Source organism: Egretta garzetta, unplaced genomic scaffold, assembly GCF_000687185.1.
Source record: "Egretta garzetta isolate BGI_Z169 unplaced genomic scaffold, ASM68718v1 scaffold7, whole genome shotgun sequence".
In the NCBI taxonomy this organism is placed as follows: domain Eukaryota; kingdom Metazoa; phylum Chordata; class Aves; order Pelecaniformes; family Ardeidae; genus Egretta; species Egretta garzetta.
Window position 1 is genome coordinate 1,756,499 of NW_009260350.1, and position 6,000 is coordinate 1,762,498.

Below are 6,000 nucleotides of genomic sequence, written 5' to 3' on the forward strand. Positions count from 1 at the left end.
TCTGAAGCACACTAAATGTACGAGTTGTCCTCACTTGCCGAACCCAATGGCAATATTTGCTTGCATAAGTGAAGTCCTTCACTGAGCAAGGATTTACAGTATTGGCACCAGCACACAAATGTACAAAGGGCCGGATTCATCCCAACCTAACCGAAGGCATTTTAACCAAGGCGCCTGCACTGGGAACCTCGTCTCCCGGTGTTCCTGCTGGAATCAATGGAGGGAGATGGAGACTGCCAGAGGGCATGGGGCTCTGAGCTGGGTAGCGTTGCCTTCACAGGTCCCCAATGCTCTCTGTTTATCAGAGAAGGAGCTGTCAACGCGCTAGTCCCTAATTTAAGGACCTTCGATGAATGCCCTGTTTGATGAATCAAACCTTTAATCACCCACAAGATGTCAGACAAAATATCGTGTGGGACCTCAATCTTGCAAATATGTCGCTTTATGAGTAGAGGAGTCCCCCAACCCTCGTTGGGAAGAAGCAAAGGTATTAACGTATGTGTTGGTGGCAAAAGCCCCAAGTGAAGCACGGCTAACTTCAGCCTTCTTAAAATTAGAGATCTGCTAGGTTGAAGGCATCGAGCAACCAGGGACTACAGAAGGTTTGAAATTAGGTCTCGGCTCTTTGGGGTACTTCAGATGGATTTCCGCAGGAGTTTTCTGAACAAAGTTCCGCTAGATGATAACTCCTGGCATCAGCCCTAGCGCTAAGCCAGGAGAGTCCAAGCCAGATTTCACAAAACCGTACACAACAAAATAGAAAACAGAGAAAAAGTTGGTGAATCCCTGCTTTAGCAAGCAGCCTGTGGAAGGTATTTTGTTTGGCCAGTTTTTGTCTGACTTACAAACTATTTCAGAGGTGGAAAAAGCAAACAGATGGGTGGAAATAACCCTCTTCTGGATCAACTTTGCCATAGCGAAACTCTGTTTAATTGACTGTAACTCATTGGGGGAGGGGAGCAAAAGCTGTCAGAAAGTCAAATGACAATTACATCATGAAAAATAAAAAAATACAACGTCCTGCAAGGTCATTAAGGCAGAGTGCCCAGGGCTAAATTATATAGCACAGATTCAATAAAACTGTAGGGCTTTGTTTACATATTTGTTACTGAAACAAACTGATGGCAAAGTTCACTTCTGACCACTGATTTCTAAGGCTGCTGCAGACCCTTCTGAGGCAAGAGCTTTCTGGGGTGAAGCCTTCCAGATTTACACTTTTCAGGCCTTGTCTGACCTAAGGGTTCATCTTCACTTTAACGGGAAGCGACAGTTCCCAATGAAATCTCAGCGCCGCTCCTCTACGCTCCTTTCTCTGGGCTAACTGACCACAAAGCACTTCTGCTGAGACATTTCCAATGGCATGATAAAATTTAGCTTTGCATCTCATTAGGTCGAGGAAAGATGCTTGACTTTTTTTTTTTTTTTTTTTTTTTTGCACGGCCATGTGTTTATATGGGTGCATGTGTCTATAGGCTCATGAATATTGTTATGGCCGGGGTTAAAACTACCACTTAGTATTATTTTTTTGTCAGGCACTTGCCATAATAAGGTTTTTTTCTCAATTGTTTCTATCTTTACAAAGCCTTGTTAGGGCTGAAATGTTATACACCAGGTATATGCCCTGGGCTCCTTTTTATTTACTTATTTTACCATCAACCGGTCCCACTTTTTTTGAGCGCTTCAGCTAGGGGAAAACACCCCACCCCGACCCTGTTGGGCTTTTCTGAAACTATCCTAAAGGCTGGGCATTTTGGAAAAGGGACTTCACGTTCTGAAAGGGGGGGATCCTTAGTTTCTTTTGAAAATCTGCTCCACTTGGACAACGTGAAAGCCTGAGTGGGAAAAAAAAAATCACCGTTCAGGTCTCCCCATTTAGTCGTGACAAGGTCGGGGGGATTACCCTTGAGCTGAGCAGACGCAACCCTCCCCATGCTGTGCTGTCCCTGCCCTGCAGGGGACCATGGTCCTGCTCAGCCTGGCAGAGATGGGGCAGGACCATCCCTGCCACCGCTGCAGCCAGCTGTACTGGGAGCAACTGGGAGGCTGGCCTTCAGGCTTGAAAGCACAGAGCCTTTTTCTTTTGCACTCTCACGTCCCCCAGGTGGAGACCGAGTCAGCATGGAGGAGGAAGCCAAACCAGAGCAGTGGGAAGGAAAGAAATAGATGAAGACAAGGTGCCTGCTGAGGCTGCGTACGTCTGGCTGGGCCAAATGGAGGAGCTGGATGGGGAGCTGGGACTCAGAGCCCAAGGTAAAGGCCAGGGGAAGGGGGGGCTGCTGGCAAGGGGGAGATGATGCCGAACCCAGAAGCCAGTGAAGGAAATGGGAGGGACTGAGAGCCAGTGCCTGGTCGAAGGTACTGGTGTGAGACAGAGGGGCTCATTGAGGAGGCTGTTGGCTGAACTGGGAGACAAGAACGGAGGATGAGAAGAGACAGACCTTGCACAGTGCTGTGGGGGGGAGGAGGTGGTTCGGGAGGCGGGGGGGAGGCTGGAGAGAGGCAGGGTGTCCTTGCAGAGCTTGGGGAGGGGGGCTGGATTGAGGACTAAAAGGGGCTGGGGCCTTGGGGCTGGCTGAGCACCCTGCCCCGGGGCTGGCAGGGGGGCAGAGACAGGACTGAGGACAAAGGGGCAGAGGGAGACAAGACTGGTTCAGACACAGGTTGGGAAGAACACAAGACCTCCTGAAGGAAGCACTTTCCCACTGAAGCCTGGAATGGGACAAAGCCTTTGAGAGTAGAGAAGTGAGGAGCCCCAGAGAGGGTCAGTGAGAGAAGAAGGTCCCCGAGAGACCGAGGGCTGCACAGAAGCCACCAGTCCTGGTGATGAAGGGATGATACGTGGTCTCACCTCACTTAACCCCAGGGAGCCCAGCCTCTCTCAGTGCTTGGGGTTCCCCCTTTGGAGAAGAGCCTGCCCTGAGTAAGGAGAGAGGCTGCCCTTTCTTCCTATGGAAGACCAACGGCCCCAGGCTGGGCAGGGAGAGTTTGAGGGACCCAGCCCTGCAGGGCAGCTTCAGGAGACTGGACCAGACCTCTCTGCATGGAAGCACTCCATGGGGTACCAGCCAGACCACCATGTTGGTGGCTCCTACTGAAGTGATGGAGGTGGCTACTGCAACAAAAGACAAGGAGAACTGAGCAAAACATCCCAAGGACCTGCCCGCCTCCGGCAGCGGCTGCACCTACACAGCCCTACGAGACGCCTCAAGAGAGTGGCAAAAGGGGGAGAGCAGCACAGGCAGCTCTCCAAAATTCGGCAGGATGGAGCACAGCTGACCTGGCCAACCTAATAGTGCCCTTTTAGTACAGGGGTCTTTCAGGGGATGGGATGAACCTACATATTCAGAAAGCCCACCCACACGTTCCCCTGTGCCTGCTGGCTATCTGGGAGTGCATCAGAGTAGCCTTCAGCCAGGCCCTTCCCTAGTTCTCCGCATCGCTACGGTGCGCATAGCATTCCTGGGCGCCTGTAGCATCCCAGCTGGGGCTAATGTTTCCTTGAAAGAATTTGGGCTACCAAGAATGTTAAATAACTTAGGAAAAAAAAAAAATCAGCATAAAACCGGATATCCTGAGGGGGGAAAACCAATATAAAGCCCAAGTTCAGCTAACGGGGAAAGTAGGTTGTAAAAATTAATGAGAATAATTGTTGTGAATTCTTGCTTTTGAAAGAACCCTCATGAGGGCAGAACCTTAATTATTTCTGTCTATTAGGGTTCATTTCCTGGTCCTAAGCAGAGAGCTCGTACCTAATAAATATGAGCTAGTAGCACAATGATTTAAGCTACAGCAAAATGGTACTTAACTGCAGGGGAAGTTAATATTTGGGAATCAACCTGATTGCAAGCACCCATTGTGTAAATGGCAAGGAAATGAAATGTGCATGTGACCTATTTTAACACCTCAATATTTCGGGGGTATTTTTTCAGGGTTGCAGAGAGGGGGGAGGTGATCGACCAAGCTGCTGACAACTGCGCTCAAAACTCTACCAAAACTTTCTTCGTAGCTTAAGCCTCCTTTTGGGGAGTAGGGCTGGGGAGGGGGGAGATCCCAGTGGGCTTAAATGTCTTTTCAGGCTGTCTAAAATATCAGGGGAAACAAGCACAAGCCCTACACTGGGACTGCAGCTGTGCTATTGAAATAAATTGACGGATCTGAAATCAGGCAAGTATTTCTCTAAGCTGTGTAAGAATAGACTCAAATGCATTTGTGGGCAAGTCATACAATTAATACTGTAACAGAATGTACCTATAGTATCACTCTTGGAACCTAAACCATGCATATATAAATTTGCTTGTGCTCATGGGTGTGTAAAATATGTGGGTGTGTAAAAACCGTGTGTAAAATGTGCTGGTGTATGCAAATGGTGTGGGATTGTGCGGATAGGAAAGTTTGCGTGAAGGATGCGCTACAGGTGATGGGTGGAAATGAGGGCAAGATGGCTGTAAATGGGAAAAAATAGGTAGTGCACTGACAAAGAGTTGCAGGGATGGACGGACAGACCCTCCCTGGGGACCTCGACGCAGACAGACACAGACCGGTGGGACTGCGATCGTTTATGGCGACAGGAAACACAGTCTGCATCGCAACATGAAAATATGTTTTGCCAACTAACGTCGCAGCTGTGAAAGCTGAGCTCAGGTTTCTGCCCATGGAAAAGACCCCACTCGCCACCCAACTCTGCCGAAGGATGCTACCCCTTCCACACAGCCAGCGTCGGCAGCATCGGCTGCACGCCGCCCCAGCCCCGCTATTATTCTCCATCTGCACTGGGGCAAGCGACAAATTTTATTCCCTTCCCTAGAGGGAGATGCCATTTAGGGTAGATCATTCCCTGGTTTATTTTTATGGCTCTATCTTTCTCAGTTGTGTCTTTATCTTGGGGCTCCAGCCACTCTTTATTTGTTCCCCCAAGGATTCAGTGCAGCAAGAAGAGGAATGCCTGTGGCGGGGGTGGGGGGGGATGTAAGCGAATGTAAAATGTGTAGGGGGGGGTTGTAAAATATGTAGTGGTGTCTGTGTGCGGGTGCGTGCGTCTGGTGGGGTGCGAGCGCGTGTCTGTCTGTAGGGATTCGTGCGTTTGTCAGTGCGTCTGTTTTGACAGAGACGGATACGCAGATGTCATTTCTTATCAACCAGATGTTGTCGATTTACAATCAAATATTCCTGCTCCTCCTAACGTGGCAGTTTTCCCAAACTACTGTACTTACATGTTTCTGCTTTGCTTTTGTTTTATTTGCATGATTATTTTTTTTTCTAGAAAACAGTCCTATGTTTCTTCAAAGGAAAGCAGTTAAATTCAGGCCTGTTTTCTCATAGGGAAATGCCTTTAAAGCGAGCAGTGTGTCCTGTTTTATTAACTCCCAGTTCTATTAATATTATATTCTTTCTCCGAATCCATCAAGCAGAAGTTAAACTTGATTTTATAGCGTCCACAGCGGAGTTATAATTTAAAGCATAATTTGGCGAGGACTCAATTTGGATTCAGTTTGCTTGTCCTGGTTGTGCCAACAGCTCCTATTTTAAAGGGCAGGGAAGTATTTTCTTTTCTCCCTAGTTAAGGTGAAGCACTCTTTCTTCTCCAGCCTGCCTCTGCTCTCTGCATCTCCCTCGCCAACCGATGGACGGAGGAAACGCAACCATTTCGCGCAGGTTTAGGACCTTCCTACTTACATCCCCAGGAAAGCACCCGGGGTTTATCCGGGGCATTAAATGACCTTTCTCCATTTGAAAAAAAAAAAAACAAGCGCACAATTTCACTCTGTCAAACTCAAAGGAACCATCCTACCTGCCAGTAAGTACCAGTAACAGCTTGCAGTAACCTCTTTCTGTGTGATTTGGGGCGGAATTTGCTTTTTTTCCCCCGAAAGAAAAGTGGCTTTTCACAGGGCTCTGCCCTAGAGAGGGGCTATCGGGGTCTGCAGGCAGCAGTGAGGGGCAGCCAGGGAAAGGCATTGCTAAATACATCTGAGAAATACCCCAGCCCTGAGCCTTTCCCCC

At 48.7% G+C, this 6,000-nt stretch overlaps 1 protein-coding gene across 2 annotated transcripts in view; it reads right to left on the bottom strand.

Moving 5' to 3' along the window:
- TBX5 (T-box transcription factor 5) overlaps window positions 1–6,000 on the bottom strand; it is a 39,506-nt gene that overhangs the window by 22,093 nt on the left and 11,413 nt on the right. The gene's annotated exons all lie outside the window — the stretch shown is intronic.